This window comes from Amblyraja radiata, chromosome 10 (genome assembly GCF_010909765.2).
Source record: "Amblyraja radiata isolate CabotCenter1 chromosome 10, sAmbRad1.1.pri, whole genome shotgun sequence".
Lineage (NCBI taxonomy): Eukaryota > Metazoa > Chordata > Chondrichthyes > Rajiformes > Rajidae > Amblyraja > Amblyraja radiata.
In genome coordinates, this window is record NC_045965.1 from 53952975 (window position 1) to 53973455 (window position 20481).

The 20481-nt window shown below is 42.2% G+C and overlaps 1 long non-coding RNA gene across 1 annotated transcript; it reads left to right on the top strand.

The window, feature by feature from the left end:
* The first annotated feature begins 244 nt into the window (after positions 1 to 244).
* On the top strand, positions 245 to 19374 carry LOC116978148. The gene is made up of 3 exons (XR_004413389.1): positions 245 to 279; positions 16629 to 16633; positions 19364 to 19374. It is a non-coding gene; the product is annotated as an uncharacterized LOC116978148 (long non-coding RNA).
* The last annotated feature ends 1107 nt before the right edge of the window (positions 19375 to 20481 follow it).

Sequence of the window (20481 nt, forward strand, 5' to 3'; positions counted from 1 at the left end):
ATATTATTTTACCGTTAATATTATTTAACTGATTCAGAACGCAATGCATTAAAACATTTCACTTACAAGTCAGCTTTATCATTCCATTTTAACAAAATGCTCTCCCAGATTTGCTTTTTAACACAGATTTGGAAATAATTTTCACTGTTAATAATTTTGATCTGTTTTTCTGTCTTGGATGGTACAATAATTTGAGGGTGGCACAGTTGCTGCCTTCCGTCACCAGAGACCTGGATCTGGGCCCGGGTTCGATCCTGACCATTGGTGCTGTCCATATGAGTTTATACATTTGCTCTATGACTAGGGTTGCCAACTGTCCCGTATTAGCCGGGACATCCCGTATATTGGGCTAAATTGGTTTGTCCCATACGTGACCGCCCTTGTCCCGTATTTGACTGCTACTACTTGGGTTGAGGGGACTGTCGGGTCGGAGCCCCGCGTCCGGCCTCATCTCGCCCATCCCGACATAGTGCAGCCCATGGAGTGCAGCAGCAGCAGTTCGCCAATGGCCCCGTCGATCGGCGGCCCAGCCAGCTGTCCGACCTTCGGACCTTCGCTTACCACCAACACCACCAACCCTCCTTCTCATGGCTGATCATCGGTTCATGAGTTGGTTCATGGGGGTCCGGCGCCCGGGCCAACTCATCATTCACCCAGCCACGGCCAAGTCGGTCAATGAATTACCGTTGGGAATTTGTCCCTTATTTTGACCTTTTGTCCCTTATTTGGGAGTGAGAAAGTTGGCAACCCTATGACCGCATGGGTTTTCTCCGGGTGTTCGGGTTTCCTCCCACACTCCGAGGATGTACAGGCTTGTAGGTTAATCAGCTTCGGTAAAACAAATTGTAAGTTGTCCCTAGTGTGTAGGATAGTGCTGGTTTTCGTGGTGATTGCCGGTCGGTGCGGACTCGGTGGGCCGAAGAGCCTGTTTCCACTCTGTAGCTCAAAGGTAAATTAAACTAATTTATGTATATTTTGCTGAAGGAAGAGAATTATGTCGCCTGATGTTTCTCTCATTTTAAACTGAGTCAGTTCACCACTTGGCGGCGAATAGCTTCTTTGGCTACATGCCCTATGTAGTTGGCTGCTTGCACCAGAATCAAGTATCAATACGGCACTGAGAGGTTTCTTTACATTGAAATCTTGAATAAATTGTACTTCAAATTTAATCTCTCGACTGACCAGATGTGCCCTGAAAGAAATTAATTTTTCGATATTTGAGATTATATATTTTTTTAATAACTAAACTTTTCATGATACTTTGTGATTTATTAACTGTCCTATTTACTCTATCCAATGCCACTCTCATGCTTGACATTTATTTATGTGTGAACTTTCCAAATTTAGCATTCATTCTAGATTAGTTTGTACTTCAGCTGATATTTTCTGCTCATCATTCAGTGGTTTCTTAATGATATGTCCCAGGATTATAGCACCTTGCAAGTATTTGTTGGATTCATAAGTGTTAGGAGCAGAATTAGGCCATTCGGCCCATCAAGCCTGCTGCGCCATTCAATCATGGCTGATCTATCTCTCCCTCCTGTTTTCTCCTGTCTTCTGCCCATAACCCCTGCCACCTGTACTAATCAAGAATCTATCTATCTCTGCTGTAAAAATATCCATTGACTTGGCCTCCTCATCCTCCTGTGACAAAGAATTCCACAGATTCACCACCCTTTGAATAAAATAAATGTCTCCTCTCCTTCCTAAAGGAACGTCCTTTAATTCTGCGGCTATGACCTCTAGTCCTAGACTCTCCCACTAATGGAAATATCTTCTCCACAGCCACTCTATCCAGGCTTTTCACTATTCGGTAAGTTTCAATGAGGTACCCCCTCATCCTTCTAAACTTCAGCGAGCACAGTCGCCGTGCCGTTAAACACACATCATGGGATCATTCTTGTAAACCTCTTTTGGATCAACTCCAGAGCCAGCACATCCTTCCACAGATATGGTGCCCAAAATTACTCGCAATACTCCAAATGCGGCCTGACCAGCGCCTTATAGAGCCTCAGCATTACATCCCTGTTTTTGTATTCTAGCCCACTTGAAATAAATGCTAGCATTGCGTTTGCCTTCCTTACTACTGATTCAACTTGCAAATTAACCTTTTTGTGAATCCTATACCAGCACTCCCAAGTCCCTTTGCACCTCCGATTTCTGGATTCTTTCCCCATTTAGAAACACTTTCCCCATTTCCCCATTCCCCATCTACGCCTTTATTCCTACTACCAAAATTTGTGACTTCACATTTTGCAACACTATATTCCATCTACCACTTCTCTGTCCACTCTCCCAACCTGCCCAAGTCCTTCTGCAGAGTCTCTGTTTTCTCTACACCTGTCCCCCCACCTATTTTCTTATCATCTGCAAACTTGGTCACAAAGCCTTAAATCCCCTCATTCAAATTAATTTATTTGATGTTTGGATAACAGTTGAATAGAAAAGAAATAATTGGTCAAAATTTTCATGTATTAAGAAGAAGTCGGAACAAAGAAACACAGAGGGAAGCAAAGACAAACAGAGTTAACATTTTGTTCAAACAGTCATAATCTGTTTGATTCTAGCCATACACAAATTTTTTGCTATGTCGTGATTTAATTTTTTTCTACATGTAATACCTGCATTGGAATGTGAGTCAATACAGTTAGGACAACCATATGTTGACCTCAAGTTGATGGATATCATTACAATAAAAATCAAGCCTTTTAAATAACCACAATTCAAATTCACATTTTATATGTACAAGCAGCACTAGGTTAAAGATTGCTTGAATTCTGTCAGCATTCAGACAATCTTATATTACTGGTGTGCAAGCTGAAGGCTCTGTCTAGCCTGATCTGTCATTACGGCAACTGCTAGAGGCTCTTGTGCTGAGATAAATAATAATGGTGATAACAGACAGTGTCGTCCAGTGTCTATTCCTGATTTAAAGGGCGTCAAAGTCATGACATGTACTACAGATGCTAGAGGTGCCACGTATAGAGTGTGGAATCATTTAATAAAACCAGAGCAAATTTTCTCATCCCTTTCATTAAATCATCCAATCATTCTCTAACATAGCGGCAAACTTGCAAATTGTGGTGAACTTATGCAGCGTTTAATATGAACATCGTAGACTGATGGAAATAAACTGGATCACCAGATAGCTGCATGTTTGACGGGATCACTTGAGCTAGTCGGCATTAGTATTCTTACAATTTGAAGAGTTCTGCATTTGTCTGTAAAATCAGTCTTTCCTACTTTTGTTTTAAAGGATAAACTAAGCCTCAAGGTCTACAAATTAGCTTGTGTTAAAATCATACATTTAAATAGTGATACAGAAGGGACCTGCCCCATTTTGTCTGCCGCTTTTCACACAAGAAATTTATGTGCCATTTATGCAATTATGTATGTGCTTAAAATTGCAAATCATGCTCAATCATTTTTGAAAATCATACAATAATAGAGTGATTTCAGGTGTCCTAGAAAACAGCTATAAGTAGGCTACTTCAACAATATTTATACCTGCATCTCTTGGAAGGAAACTGCTGGATCAAAACACTAATGGAAGGCATGGCGTTGTTCAAGAAACACGAAATAGGCGGCAGAGAGCACCCTACTTATCTGACTCTCTCTTGGGCCATCTTGTGATCGTAGAAGGCTCTTGCTCTAGTATCATTGGTGAAAAACTATATACCGTAGTTAAGGTCTTGCAAGCTCAAGGAGCCTGGAAACCATTTTGAACCCAATGAGAGCACTGGAAGCAGATGCCCAGAGAATGTGCACACCTCGCACTGTGTATTTGTGGCAGAAATCCAACCAGGTTTACAGGATGGGAGTCAAATGAGTGTTGAACATGGAGTTAGACCACCACTGTGTATGCTGCATAGTTTAAGCACAGGAGAACAGAGTGGGTCACAACACAGGCAATGGGTATTTCAACCTTGCAATAAGCAAGAGGTAAGTGTTCCTGTGCTAATTACTAATCACGGTTGAGGCAACACAAAATGGGAACTAATGGCACTTTAAAAAAAAACATGCGGTAAGCAATCACATTCCTGGCCCTGGGAATCTAAACAGCTTTAATCTACTAGTTCCACTTGTCTCAGTAACACCTACTGACTTCCTATCTGTTGCTCCTGTATTATGTAACTACATGATTTGTGACTCGTATAAACATACACGTACGATACTTTCCCTCTCCCCATATATAATATATGGGCTATAATATAAATTTTAAACACATTTTTGAAGGGTAACGAATCATAAGTATTGAAACTGGAATTACTGTATTGACAGCAGGAAACCCTGTGGTCAATTATTTTAGTTACCACTTTTAGCATTGTTTTTGGATTCCTGCATTTAATAATAATGATATTGCCTGGAATTTATATTTTTCCACTCCACATCTGAGATGGAATTCAAGACCTTTTGTCACTGAATCTTGTTAGCGTGGTTTATGATCAGGGTAGGCAATGCAGCTGGTGAAGTTTTCTACAAAACTATTACATGCATTCAAGTTCTTTATAGTGCGTCCATAATAAAATGTAATGCAGGTAAAGCTGGTGACAGATTGATAAAAAATGTGGTTTCTGAAATAATGGGTATGAAATAATAAAAGCTGTATCAATACAGCAATCTCTATCAAGGACAACTCGCAAATCTGCAAAGAATTCATTCTGGAATAGGTTTATGTATGAGTGAAAGAACAATTCTTTTCTATATGCTTGACAGATTTTCCCTTGTCATGCCTTGTATCAATTCAAAATTGACGTAATGACCTCAACATTTTGGTATTGATACATCTACCTAGAATTGAGTTCATCCTGTTAAACTGCCACAAATTTAATGGTTAGTCTACAACGTGGTTTCTGAAAACAGAAATCATTATCACTCACAAGCCCCAATAATTTCCCCATCTGTTTAAATCACCAGTGAGAGTTGGAGCAACAAATAAATGCAGTGTCTATGGCGAGGTGGCGCCTCGTCGCAATTCTTTCCTTTGCACAACCATGCACGTAAAAATCTCCAAATAAAACACTCAAAGTATCTCAACATATATCAATGGTAAAATACAAAGTAAAGAATCAGTAAATAATTTGGTGTGTGTGTCATTGCATTTTTAGATTATATTGCAGGAAGATTGAGCGATGGTCTCATCTAAATACAAAGTCAATGTGGATTTATCAAAAAATATATATATATATATAATTTGGAAAATCATCCCAAGCAAATAATTTCCCACATCCGAATGAACATGGTTTTGAAATTACATTGCCATGTGAATAAAAATTCAATACTTAACTTTGAAACTAAAATTTCAGATATTTTTATAACTTCTTCGAAACCTTTCCCATCCATGTCTCTGTCTAAATATATTTTAAATGTTGTAATTGTACCCACTTCAAATGCTTCTTCTGGCAACTTGTTCCAGGTACCCACTGCCCACTGTGTGAAAAAGTTGCACCTCGTAACCTTTTTAAATCTATTCCCACTCACCTTAAATCTATGCCCTCGAGTTCTCCTATCATCTACAGTCCTCAGGATTTTATATACATCTACTGTATGACATCAATCCTCAACCAGTGAAAACGACCCCAGCTCCTCCTTATAACTCAAGCCTTCCGGTCCCGGTAACATTCTTATAGGCCTGGTTCAGCAACTTGCATGCCTAGGAGTGAAGAAGACTGCAAAAAGTTACGAACACTGCCCAGTCTATCACTGGCTCTGACCTCCCCACCGTAAAAGGGATTTACCAGAGTTGCTGCCTGAATTATGCAGCCAACATAATCAGAGACCCACACCACCCTGACCATACACTCATTTCACCCCTGCCATCGGGAAGAAGATACAGGAGCCTGAAAACTGTAATGTTCAGGTTCAGGAACAGCTTCTTCCCTACAGCCATCCAGGTATTAAACACTACAACTTTGAAATAAATAGACTATTATTGTTATTTTTTGTGTGTGTTTGTATGTGTATATATATGGGTGTATTTGAGAGTACGTGTATATATACATACACTGAACTTTTTTGTTTTTTTTCTTTTCTTCTTTCTTTCTCGTTTATTATATTGTTTACAGTGTAATATGTTTACATATTCTGTTGTGCTGCTGCAGGTACAAATTTGACATTTGACATTTGACAATGAAACACTCTTGACTCTTGAATCTTCTCAGCACACTTTCCAGCTCAACAACAAGCTTCCTGTAGCTGGGCGATCAGAAATGCACACAGCTGGGGTCTCAACAATGACGTATACAATTGTAATATGGTATCCGGATTGGTGTATTCATTGTCCTGATTGAGGAAGGCAAACAAGCCAGACACCTTCTTCACCATTCTCTCTATCTATGTCACCAGCTTGCGGCCAATGTTTGCACACTACAGAGTCAAGCATATATGATGCTTATATGATGTATATATATGATGCATATATAATAATGAAAATTTGTCTTGTGTATTGATGGATGGTGAATGAGCTCATATCATGAGAAAACCCATATCCTTCTTTGCTAATGGAACAAATGAGGTTCAACCAACGAGGCAGTCTTGACTTTTGTTGATCATCTCATTTATGTTATATATAAAATTCACCTTTGAGAGTGCTGTAGTGAAATGTTATCCCTGATTTTTTTGCTGGGGTTTCTGGATGTTATCCTACATCTAATTCCAATGTAAAATGCATGGCTGATATTATGTAAGTAAAAATTGTTATTGCAATAGCATTTATGCCGAATTGTTTTTACATTATCTTTCATCTCCACTGCAGCCTAAGGGTTGTGTTTAATGCAGCTAATTCAGCTAAAATGTAAAGGATGAGAAAACCTGAAAAAATTAACTGAGCAAAACATCTTTGTAACATAATTTAATGAGATGTTTCGCAAGGAAGGCACTATTGCTTATTCTGGACAAGAATACATCAGCCCTGAAGATCAATAATTTCAACAGTTGGGCATAAAAGAAAAACAGAACTGAACAACAAAGGATCACTGGACTGATAATTTATACATACCAAGATACAGTATATTCTGCATCACTATTAAACATCAAACCAGTTTAAGCAGATGTGCCATTGAGTTTGTAGTAAAACATCAATTTGAAGTTAACAGTCAGAGGTTTTCGGAAGGGCAAACTACTTGAGACATCTTTGTTAAAAAAGTAACGGAAGTGCCAATTATGCTAAAACATCTGTGTCTTTTTTCATTAAAATCTATGTCAGTCGGCACTATCCCTTTGGATCACAATTATTGCCTGCCTTATTTGAAAGTAGATCATGCATTTAATTATTTATTGCTCTTACTGTATTATACTCACTGAGCAAAAGGAAATATTTATTGGAGTTTGTAGTGAGGTAAGTAAGAAAATTAGATTTTTGCAGTTAGCACAGACTGGGGACGTGCAAATCACTGATGGTAGTGATATTCTTCCAGCTGCAAAAATAATCAGTCGGTGTAGAAAAAAAAACCTCAAATCACCCGACAGGTTGGAATTGAGGGCTGAAATATAAAATTAATTAAAATTTCACATATTTTATTTTCTATGTAGTAAAAAATAAAATTAACTCAAACACATTAAAAATCGCGATGCATGAAAAAGTATTACTGCTAAACAAAGTAATGTTAGAGAAAGTGCCTGCTGCCTCACAAATCTGTACGCTACAGCACCTTTGAAAGCAATGAGATTTTGGATCCTGTTTGAGGTCAGACCTGGTGCAGAATCCATCTAAAATTGGGACCTGAATCTATCTGTGAGTCCTGGACTTCTGCATTTCACAGCAAGAAACTTACTTCAATTTCGACAGCTAAACATCAATATTTTTGTGCAAAAATACTGACTACATAGAACTCATAGAGTATATTTAAAGCAAACAAAATTAATTCTTAAGCACATCGCCAAATTTTACTGAAGTCAATGAAATCAAATATTGGCATGGGAATTCACAGGTTAGCCTGTTTAGTGTGAGCTGCCAAAGAAAATATTCTATCCCATTTTCTAAATTTAGAAAAGGATGAACAACTAATTACATTCCTTAAATCAAACAGAACAGACATATTAAATATAACACAGGAACAGCCCCGTCAGCCCATAATGTCCCTGCCAAACATGATCCCAAGTTAAACTGATCTTCTCTGCTTGCATGTGAACCATAACACTCTCTTACGTGTTTATATAAAAGCCTCTAAAACACCACTCTTGTATCTGCCTCTATCCCACCACTGGCAGCACATACGAGGCACCCAGTACCCTCTGTGTAAAAAAACTCCAGATATTTCCTTTAAACTTTGTCCCTCTCACCTCAAAGCTATGCCCTCTAGTCTTTGACGTTTCCACCATTGGGAAAAGGCTCTGATTGCCTTCCCTATCTGTGCATCTTATAATATTATATACTTTCATCAGGTCTCCCTCAATCTCCAGCACTCCAGAGAAAATAATCCACGTTTGCCCAACCTCATCTTGTAGCTGTTACCACCAAATCCAGACAGCATTCTAGTAAACCTCTTCTGCACCCTCTCCAAAACCACCACATCCTTCCTATAATGGAGTGACCAGAAGTGCATACCATACTCCAAATGCTTGTAGACTATGACTATGCACTATATCTTTGCATTATAGACTATGCATAACCAAAGTGTTACAGAACCGCATCATGACCTCCTGACTCTTACACTCAATGTCTGGACCACCTTGCCATTCACCTTCTTTACCACTCTACTTACTTGTATTGTCACTTTCAGGGGGCCATGGACCTGAAACACAAGATCCAGTCAAATAAAATGACACTTTCATGGAAATTATGTTGGACAAGGAAAAGATTTTTATTTATGCAAGGTGTACTCCCTATTTAATTTTGGAATAACCTTTTTTGTCCTTTGCAACCAAAAGAACAAGAACCTGAAGAAGGGTCTCAACCCAAAACGTCACCCTTTCCTTCTATCCAGAGATGCTACCTGTCCCGCTGAGTCACTTCAGCATTTTGTGTCTTAAGAACCATACAAATACTTATATGCAATTTTTATATGAAATCTGTAAATGTGATTATTTCAATCAATAGATAGATTTTTGGTGTTATTCTGCAATCTACAAAGATCTGTGAATAATGTTATTTTAAACTTGGTATGTTGAAGCATTTTTATCCCCTGTGGTCAGTGAATTGGGAGACTTAGAGGATTTTCTTAAAAGACTCATCTTGCCTCAAACTCCCATCGGTTGATGTTAAAAGAAACACGTAAAGGATGGGGCAACCAATCCTCTCAGCGATATAGACCTCATTTAAGTGGGGCACCATTTTATTTATGGCAACATCCCAAGACCTTGGAAGCCCCAGCAATTGGATAGAAATTAGAAGATCCTAAATGATGGTGCAGGTGTAGTTTTGAGCAGCTTTGGATCAGAAGATGCTGTTTGCCAGCATGTCATTGGAACCCCTGAGAATCCGCACAGTCTGTGCTTGAGGCATCTCTGCCTTCCTGTAATATTCAGTTCAGGCATCTCCTGCAGTTTCCATCTCTCCTCTCGTCTGAATCCGAACCTAGAATGCCCACCGTGGTGTGTTTACATATGATTTACACATTCAATGGTATGACGATGATCCCATGGGTAAATTACTAGACTAGTTTAGTTTACAGTGTAAAGATAAAGGATAAAGGGTACAACATTTAGTGCAAGAGATATAACATTGAATAGTGCTTCAGAGGCTTGGACTAACGATCCGGAGGCTAGAGTAACACATGCGGAGTTCAATTCCTGTCACGACTGTGGAATTTAGATGCTGTCATTATTAGTAATGATGACCACAAAAATTTAGGATAGTCAATATAAAACATTTGGTTTAATAATGTTCCTTCCGGGCGAAAATTTGCATCTGTAGTTGCTCTGGCCAGTTGGCAACCCTGGGCTCAGCAATGTGAATGACTCTGAAATGTTTTTCCCTGCTCAAGGGCAATTAGGAATTGGCAGTAAATGTCTGGGCCATTGATGGCCATATCCTGAAATAAGAATAAAAAAGATGCTTACAGTATATAAATTATAAGCAACTAAAAACTAATGTTGCATAAAGCACTATTATTTTCCCCTTGCTGCTGCTTGAACAATAAAAAGTGCACGTCCTTGATTTGGAGCTCCTCGTGGTCGACATATTGTTATTGTAATCATAATTTACCAACAGCCCCAGCCTTGCCCCGTAGCCCAGCCATTCATGCAGAACAATGGGTAGGTAACAAGAGACATATCTGCAATGGTGGAAAATGTCATGGTTAAAGTAAATTGTTAAGATCCCACAGGATCGCTACTCATTTGAAACCTTCAGAGGACTCTAAGAAAATGTTGGGATTGTAAGGCAGAGCAAATAACAATGGCCCCAACTATCAGAACCCCCAAGATAGACACAAAAAGCTGCAGTAACTCAGCGGGACAGGCATCATCTCTGGAGAGAAAGAATGGGTGACGTTTCGGGTCGAGATCCTTCTTCAGACTGGTTAGGGAAAAGGGAAACTAGAGATATAGACGATGATGTAGAGAGATAAAGAACAATGAATGAAAGATATGCAAACAAGTAATGATGATACAGGAAACAAAACTCCCAACTGAAGAAAGAATTCAGTGGCAAAGCGGAAGAGCTGCTGCCTCAGCACCAGAGACCCCTGGTGTGACCCTGACCACGGGTACTGTCTGTGCAGAGTTTGTACACTCTCTCTGTGATCGCGTGGGTCTTCTCCAGGTTCTCCGGTTTCCACCCACATTCCAAAGACGTGCAGATTTTAGGTTAATTGGCTTCTGTAAATTGTCCCTTGTGTGTAAGATGCGAAAGTGGGATAACATAAAACTAGTGTAAGGGGAATCGATGGTCAGCGTGGACTCGGCAAGACAATGGTTTATGAAGCTTGGCTAGAGGTGAAAGTATCCTAATTTGGACAAGGTGAGTGAGAGGGCAAAGATAAGGCCGTAACAGTATAATTTGGACAATAGTGAAATTATTCACTTTGGTAGGAAAATCAGTATGTAAATTTTGATAGATTGTGAAATATTGACGGGGAGCTGGATGCCCTTGTACACGAGTTACTGAAACCAAACCTGAAGAAGGATCCTGGCCCGTAACACCACCCATCCTTTTTCTCCAGAGATGCTACCTGACCACCGGGTGGCGCAAGCAATGGCTGCCTTGCCAACAGTTTTTAGTGTTCTTTAGCTTGTTTTATGTGGGGGGGGGGGGGGGGGGATTGGGGAAACTTGTGGGGGAGGGAGTGTGTGGAGGAGGGAGGTGTGGGGGAGGGGGGGTTGTGGGGAGGGGGTGTGTGGGTGAGGGGGGTTGTGGGGGAGGGGAGTGTAGGGGAGGTGGGTGTAGGGGAGGGGTGGTGTAGGGGAGGGGGGTGTAGGAAAGGGGGGTGGAGGGGAGGGGGGTGTGTAGGGGAGGGGGTGTGCGGGAGGGGGTGTGTGCGAGGGGTGTGTGTGAGCTCACCGGTTCCCGGCCCGAGCTCCGGACTCACTCAACGGCTCCCGTCCCCAGAGCCTGTCGTGCTCACAGCCCCTGCCCATGAACACAGCCAGCCCCCACCCGCGAACACAGCCCGCAATCCGTTACTTCAGCTTTATTCTGGGCACCAGTGATTGACAACGGATGCCGGAAGGGGCGTTGCCGTCCCGGTGAATAACAGACCAATATCTTTTGTAATATTTCACCGATCGGAACAAAAATAGTGCTCTTGGAGCAGAGGAGAACGGTGAGTAAGGTGGCGAGAAAATCCTAGCGATATAGGGTACCATTTTTGCGCAAATTTAAAAACAATGCAAACCGGAAGAGGACGAGATGAGAGGATAGATAGATCGATCGATAGATAGATAGATAGATAGATAGATAGATAGATAGATAGATAGATAGATAGATAGATAGATAGATAGATAGATAGATAGATAGATAGATAGATAGATGCACACACACACTCATACACACATACATACACATAACAACAACAAACTCTGTACCTTCTGCCTGATGGGAGAGGGGAGAAGAATGAGTGGCCATGGTGCGAGCCATCCTGGATTATGCTGCTTGCCTTGCCGAAGCAGCATGAGTATTATAAATGGAGTCAATAGAAGAGAGATTGTAATGGTCTGGGTTGTATCCACAATCTGCTGCAATTTCCTGCAGTCTTGGGTGGAGCTGTTCCCAAACCAAGCTGTGATGCAATCTGATAAAATGCTTTCTATATGCATTTCTATATTCTAAAATGCTTGTTACCTGACTAACAAGAGCATGGGCAGTTTCACATCTATCTATACTATTACTAAAACTCTCATCTTGACCACTGCGTTGTAATTAAATTTGCGCAAAATGCTACCCTATATTGCTAGGATTTTTTTGCAACCTTGTTCACCGTTCTCCTCTGCTCCAAGCCACTTCCCATCGGTGAAATATGAGAAAAGTTATGAAGGTTTAAAAAAATCGTGAGATCAGCAGATTGGTCTTCTCGCCTGTCCGTCACCATGAGGGTAATGCCCCTTCCGGCACCACCGGATTGCCGTGCTGATTGAGTCCGCAAGAGTGGAGTTGGGAAAGCCGCTGTGTGGAGTCGGGAAAGCCGCTGTATGGATTAGGGAAAGCCACTGTGTGGATTCGGGAAAGCCGCTGTGTGGAGTCGGGAAAGCTGCTGTGTGGAGCTGGGAAAACCCCCGCTCCCCCCCTCTGCACTGCCATAAGCTCAGGATTGAGGAGCACTTCAACAACAACTCCGACCCCCGACGCATGTGGCAAGGCAACCAGGCCATCACGGACTATAGACCCACCAACACCACCCCCACATCCAGCAACGCCTCCTTCCTTGAGGAGCTTAACCACTTCTATGGCTGCTTCGACAGGGACAATCTAGAGACAGCCATCAAGGCTGTGCTCCCTGCTGATCACCAACCCCTCACACTCACCCCCTATGACGTGTACGTGGCATTGAGTAGAACTAATGCACGTAAGGCTGCTGGCCCTGAGTGCATCCCCGGGCGCGTCCTCAGGGCCTGTGCTGCGCAGCTGACACGTCTGGCCTGACATCTTCAACCTGTCACTTGCCCAAGCAGTTGTCCCCACGTGCCTTAAAACCACCTCCATCGTGCCGGTGCCAAAACACTCCACTGCGGCAAGTCTCAACGACTTCCGCCCAGTTGCACTTACCCCCATCATCACCAAGTGCTTCGAGAGGCTCGTCCTGGCACACCTCAAAGGCTGTCTACCCCCCACATTGGATCCCTATCAGTTTGCCTACCGCAAGAACAGGAGTACGGAGGATGCCATCTCAACGGCACTTCACTCCACCCTCTCCCACCTCGACAACAGAGACACTTACGTAAGAATGCTGTTCATCGATTACAGCTCAGCATTCAACACCATTATACCCTCTAAACCGATCACCAAACTCGGTGACCTGGGCATCGACCCCTCCCTCTGCAACTGGATACTGGACTTTCTAACCAACAGACCCCAGTCTGTTAGGTTAGACAAGCACACCTCTTCAACCCTCACCCTGAACACCGGCGTTCCACAGGGCTGTGTGCTGAGCCCCCTCCTCTACTCCCTCTTCACCTACGACTGCACACCTGTACATGGTACTAACACCATCATCAAGTATGCAGATGATACAACGGTGATTGGCCTCATCAGCAACAACGATGAGTCGGCCTATAGGGAGGAGGTCCAGCTCCTAGCAGCATGGTGCGCTGACAACAACCTGGCCCTTAACTCCAAGTAGACCAAGGAGCTCATTGTAGACTTCAGGAAGTCTAGGGGTGGCACGCACACCCCCATCCACATCAACGGGATGGAGGTGGAACGTGTTTCCAGCTTCAGGTTCCTGGGGGTCAACATCTCCGATGACCTCTCTTGGACCCACACTACCTCAACTCTGGTCAAGAAGGCTCACCAGCGTCTCTTCTTCCTGAGGAGACTGAAGAAGGTCCATCTGTCTCCTCAGATCCTGGTGAACTTCTACCGCTGCACCATCGAGAGTATCCTTACCAACTGTATCACAGTATGGTATGGCAACTGCTCTGTCTCCGACCGGAAAGCACTGCAGAGGGTGGTGAAAATTGCCCAACGCATCACCGGTTCTTCGCTCCCCTCCATTGAGTCTGTCGAAAACAAGCGTTGTCTGCGAAGGGCGCTCAGCATCGCCAAGGACTGCTCTCACCCCAACCATGGACTGTTTACCCTCCTACCATCCGGGAGGCGCTACAGGTCTCTCCGTTGCCGGACCAGCAGGTCCAGGAACAGCTTCTTCCCTGCGGCTGTCACACTACTCAGCAATGTACCTCGGTGACTGCCAATCACTCCCCCCCCCCCCCCCCCCCCCCCCCCCCCCGGACACTCCTCCCACAGGAAAAACACTATGACTGTATGCATGTAAATAGATTTATTTATTGAAATCATATTCTATGTCGCTCTTCCAGGGAGATGCTAACTGCATTTCGTTGTCTCTGTACTGTACACTGACAATGACAATTAAAGTTGAATCTGAATCTGAATCTGAATCTTTGAAGCAAAATATAATAGCTGCTGCTCGGTGCAAATTACTATCAAGAATTTAAATATGGGCGGTGAAAGTACAAGTTCCACACATGCAGCTTATGGGTGAAGATGTTGCAGTCACAGCCACATAACTTGTTTAGGCCATTCAGCAAAGTGTATTCTTGAAGTGATTCTGCACACATACTCTAAAAGGTGGGGGGGGGGGGGGGGGGGGGACCAGATTTAAGAAGTAATCCTGGACAGATCCTGGGCATGTTAAATGTCGAACAGTCTGATATTGTCAATATTGTCAATATGAAAGTTCAGACCAGGATTTGTTTATTTTGTCTAAAATATGGTAAGGATTTGGGAGAAGTGTTGTCAATGCATGTTAAACTGGAGTGGATCTTTGTTAGACACGGAATTCCATTGTGTGTGTGTGTGTGGCCTGTTTTGAAACAGCATTAAGTATTCAAGAGATCAGAGAGATGTATTGAAGGTAGCCTTGAAGGAAGAAGTGTTCCTAGGTTCATCGGGTGCCATGTTGAATCAATGAAGTGTTAACTACTTGCTGAAATACTTTAAAATACCATACTCATGGTTCCATTCTAAAAAAGCTAAATACATCGCCTCCTCTGTATTTGATTTAGCTTAGTCTTCTCACCCTATATCTGAGTTGAAAAGCAATTATTAAAGCAGGAATTAGCGACTCGAGGCAAAAGATGACATTTCAGCCAAATTGGTTGAGTTGGAGTCACAAGGCCAGTGAGAAGGTGAGAGACACACATATGGGACATTGATGTGTTGTCCAAGTCTGTAGCCCAATAAATCATTTAGTACACATTGCAACTAAAGGTCAGAACTGTCCAAATCAATCAGATGATCACTACAAGAGATTTACTGAAGACACCCGGGGGATATGTGGTGTGGACATGGAATCCATGTCTGCTCCAACTTTGTGACATTTGGACTGGGAGCGGGGCCGTAAATCGCCCGGCACGGCCTAAAATGGCCGTGGGACTTGGGACGTAAAAGGGCCGTGGGACTTATCATCGCCCGCCTGGGGCTTGGACATCGGGAGAGACATGGAGAACAGGGGAGAGAAAAGACTTTGCCTTCCATCACAGTAGGTTCACTGTGATGGATGTTTGTGTGAACTAAATTGTGTGTATGTCTAGGAATTGTCTTTGTTTGTATGGCTGTGGAAACGGAATTTCGTTTGAGCCTCACTGAGGCTCAAATGACAATAAATTGTATTGTATTGTATTGTATTGTATTGTTGAAGTCGCACAGAAGAGGAGTGGGTGAAGGCCATCTTCAACGCTTCCCCAGCAACCCCTCAGCAAAGTCACAGCACTTTGTCTCCCCCTATCCTATCTGATGTCAGATTAACATGATGCTGTCCCTCATCTGCTTTCTCAGTTAACAGACCTATCTATCTGACAATCTATCCGACTATCTATCCGGCAGGAATCCTGCTAAAAAAGAAGACAACGGCAAAGAGTTATTCGTTTCAAATGGACACGCGGAAAATGTCGAATTCTGGGTTTCCCACCCAAATATCTATTTATTTCTTGATTTGCATTTGAAAACGGAAAGGGACCTTCAGCCTGGTAGGTTGATGATAAAGCAATTCAGATCAACCAATGCCTCTGTCCCCTTCTCCAGCTGGGTAAATTCTTCCACTGCATTATTTATCCAGTTCTTTTCTGAATGTCGGCAGTCAAACTGCTTTCAATGCGGCCGTGGCAATGTATTCTAGACTGTTGTCATTGTTATATAAAGTTTTACCTTATATCATTCTGGCTCTTTTGCCAATCGCGCTTATCCGATAGTTTTTTACTCTTCCATGAACAGGAATAATTTCTCTCTATCTCTCTGTTTATTTCCTCCCCATCCTTACGGGGCAGCTCGGTGACACAGTGGCAGAGTTGCTGCCTTACAGCTCCAGGGACCCGGGTTCGATCTTGACTACGGTTGCTGTCTGTATGGAGTTTGCACATTCTCCCCGTGACCGCGTGGATTTTCTCCAAGATCTTCGGTTTCCTCCCACACTCCAAAGACATACAGGTCTGTAGGTTAATTAAAATTGCCCCTGGTGTGTGTAGGGTGTTGTTAATGTGCGGGGATCACTGGTTGGTGCGGACTCAGTGAGCAGGACCTGTTTCTGCACTATATCTCTAAACAAAACTAAACTTGCCACAATACTTTCCTGGGGAAAATAAATATAAAATGTTGGGGATCTTCCACCTTTATTGGAATGCTGATTAATTCATTAAAGTTTCCTTAACTTGGCTTAACAATGATTGACATTTTTCTGGAGTTATTCTGTATTATCTTTATCTGTTGTGCTGCTGCAAATAAGAATATCATTCTTCCATTGTCAGTAAATATGACAATTAACACTGACAGTGGACCTGAATGTTGTATTTTAAAAAGCTCAGGTATCTAAATCAACTCACACTTCTTTGAAAGCAGGTTTCCTTGTGGAATCTGCAAAACAAAACATCTGCAGCTTTTTGTTTCCATTTACGGAGAGTTATTAAGCAGATCAGCAAAATCCCATAACAATGAATTAGATACATCAGCTTCTTTCAAATTGCATTTCCTTCCTGTTAGGAACCATTAGAGTCACAACCAAGGCTGTCTTTTGAAACTGCATTATTGGATCTGCCCTTCAGCGCTGTTTCCAGGATGGATAATATTGCACATATTATGGACAATTACACCACAGCTCCCATCCATCTGTTGATCGTTTTTCTCAGTCTGTAAGAGCTGATGCTCTACTGGCCTAATGTTTTTTCTCAATCTCAATAGACATTTCTCTGAATACATTCAGTAGTTGCTACAGATTTTTAGATTTTCAGTGTTTTGTGACATGACTTACTGTACATTAAGACTGCAAAAATAGCAATTGCAAAGCCCAAGTTCGTATCTACCAGTGTTAGTTAGGGTAGCTCACTGACACAACAGGTTGAACCACTGTCCCACATTCCCAGGTGCGATCCTGACCTTGGGCGCTGCCCATGTTGAGTTTGTATGTTTTCCCTGTGGCAGCGTGCGTTTTCCTCCGGGTGCTCCGGTTTTCTCCCACATTTCAAAGACGTGTGGGTTTGTAGGTTATTTGGCCTCTGTAAATTTTCCTCGTCTGCAGGGAGTGGCTGAAGAAGTGAGATAGCATAAAACTGATGTGAACGGGTGAACTGTGTGAATGGGTGGTCGGCGTGGACGCGCTGAGCTGAAGGACTTGTATCTTTCAATCAATCAATTAAGCAGGATTAATGAACGTTAAATAATTAAAACATTAAATAGCAAGATAGGCAGGAAAGGTTAGCTACCAGTGTGATAGAGATCTTGCTTCACAAGTACACACCAAATTAAAGCAGTGAAATGTGTCAACCACAGAAATAAATATATGGGGCCAGAGTCAGGATTGCAAGGCAAACTAATGTCATTCAAGTTAGTTTTCAATATAAGGACAAATGTTATTATAGAACCACCAAAGAGAGACTTGTACAATGCTGAAGGTAAGAGCAGTGTGATGAGTGAAACCAAAATATGTTTGTAATGGCAAAAATAAAATTAAAATGAAAACTAATGATTGGTATTCTGATAAAAACACGAATCCAGCTACAGCCAACACAGGAATGTGTACAGGAAGATGCTGGTTTACAAAACAACAGCACAAAGTGCTGGAGTAACTCAGCAGATCAGGCAGCATCTCCGGAGAACATGGATAAGTGACAATATATGCAACAATATGTATATCAAGAAAGACCATCAAAGTACTAATAACAAAGGTACAGTACAGACACTTATGGGTCTGTCCCACTTATGCGACTTTTTTGGCGATTGCTGGCACCCATCATAGGTCATTGCAGGTCGCTGAAAATTTTCAACATGTTGAAAATCCAGCGGCGGCCAGAAAGACGCTAAGACTCTTTGGGCGATTGAGGAGACTATTCACGACCATACAGGCGACACCCTGGTGACATGTGGCGGGGTGAAGCCCGTATGGTCGTGAGTAGTCGCCCAAAGAACCATACCTTGCTCTGGTCGCCGCTGGATTTTCAACATGTTGAAATATTTCGGCGACCTGCAACGACCTATGACAGCTGCCGGCAGTCGCCGAAAAAGTCACGTAACTGACTGAAGATATGAAGATATATTCTGGCAAAGCACTGAAGAGCCTAGATCCGAACCAATTTAGAGATTATCACAATGACCAAGAATGAAACAGATGAACTCTATTTTCAAATGTTTGCTCAAACATTTAAAAGTCAATTGGAAGAATGTACCTAGCAAGAGCAGTTGCCAACTGTATCAAGATACACTTCTAGAATAGATCTTAACTATAAACTCTTATCTACGCAGTCTATGCCATTCATAATTGTATATACTTCTATCAAATCACCCCTCAGGCTCCGATGCTCCACAGAAAATAATCCTACTATGTCCAACCTCTCCTTATAACTAATACTATTTAATCCATGCAATATCATTTGAAGCCTTCTTCAACCCCTCTACATCCTTCCTGTAATGTGGCAACTAAAGCTGCACACAATATTCCAGAGGTGGTCTATACCAAAGATCCTATAGCAGAGCTCTGCTATAAGATCTTTGGTCTATACAGCTGCAACATGACCTCCATACTTGATGCTCCCAGGCAATGAAGGCCAGCATGAATGCCTACCTTCCTTACCATCTAATTGTATTGCTACTTACAGGGAACTATGGACTTGCACCTCAAGATTCCTATATACACCATGTCTTCATCAACCCTTTTGACTGCCAATATTGAGTTTGCTTTCATTTTATTTACAATCATTGTTTTTCACCTCATAATAAATGACTGTATATGGACTGTATGACTGTATGCTTTCACTTTTACAGTTATGTTAAATCTATAGATATTGACCCTTGATAAATGGAACAGTTTCTTCTTATCTTCTTTAAGAAAATCTTCACAATTTTGTATGGCTCTATATGGTCACCCACTAAAAACCTGTGCTTAAAGCAGATACATTTCAAACATTATTTTCAGTTACTAAATATAAGTTCCGATCAGTATCGACCTGGGCACCGCCCGTGTGTTGTTGGGATGGATCTGTCTCAGAATCCTCACCTGGTCCATTCATAATTGCTGCTCTGTCTCATTCAAATGAGACATTCTCGAAGGAGATATCCATTGCAGAAAATTTCAGAAATCTCTCCGAAATAGTTGGAGTAGCAGCTCAGTTTACAACCCAATGATATGAACGCTGAATTCTCCAATTTTCAGCAACTACAAAATCCTTCCCCTCTTCCTTCTTCCCCCAACCTGCTTCCATCTTTCACTTCCAACTCCTTCCCTTTTCCACACACCAGAATCAAACCTATTTCTCTTCTCCCTCTTCCTTTCTACCTACATAGCTTTCTCTAGATTAACCATTCTCAACTCTGCAATCCTTTCACCTCAACCATTTTGTCTTTTCATGTCTGGCCTTTGTCCAACCATCTGCCAACCAAAATCCTCCTCCACCTGTGCACTCTAGAACCTAATGTTGTAGGAGGAACTGTAGCAGATGCTGGTTTAAACAAAAGATGGATACAAAATGCGGGAGTAAGTCAGTCTGAAGAAGAGCCTCGACCCAAAACATCACCCATTCCTGCTATCCAGAGATGCTGCCTGCCCCGCTGAGTTACTCCAGCATTTTGTGGCTATCTTCACTCTATCACCTGCCAGGCTTTGCCCTGCCACTCCTCACTTCCAACTTACTTTCCCCCTCTTACAATCAGTGTGAAGAAGGGTCCTGACCCTAAAAGTCACATATTCATGCTCCCCTAAGATGCTGGCTGACCTGCTGAGTTAGTCCAGCACTTTGCGTTATTTTACTCCCAAATAGGTACTTGAAGTACATATCACTTCAACAACTTCAAACTCACGTGCCTGCTGTAAATCCACCATTGCCAGCTCATCAGTTGTGAAATAATATTAATTAACAAAACAGTTTTGATAACTAGGTATGTTT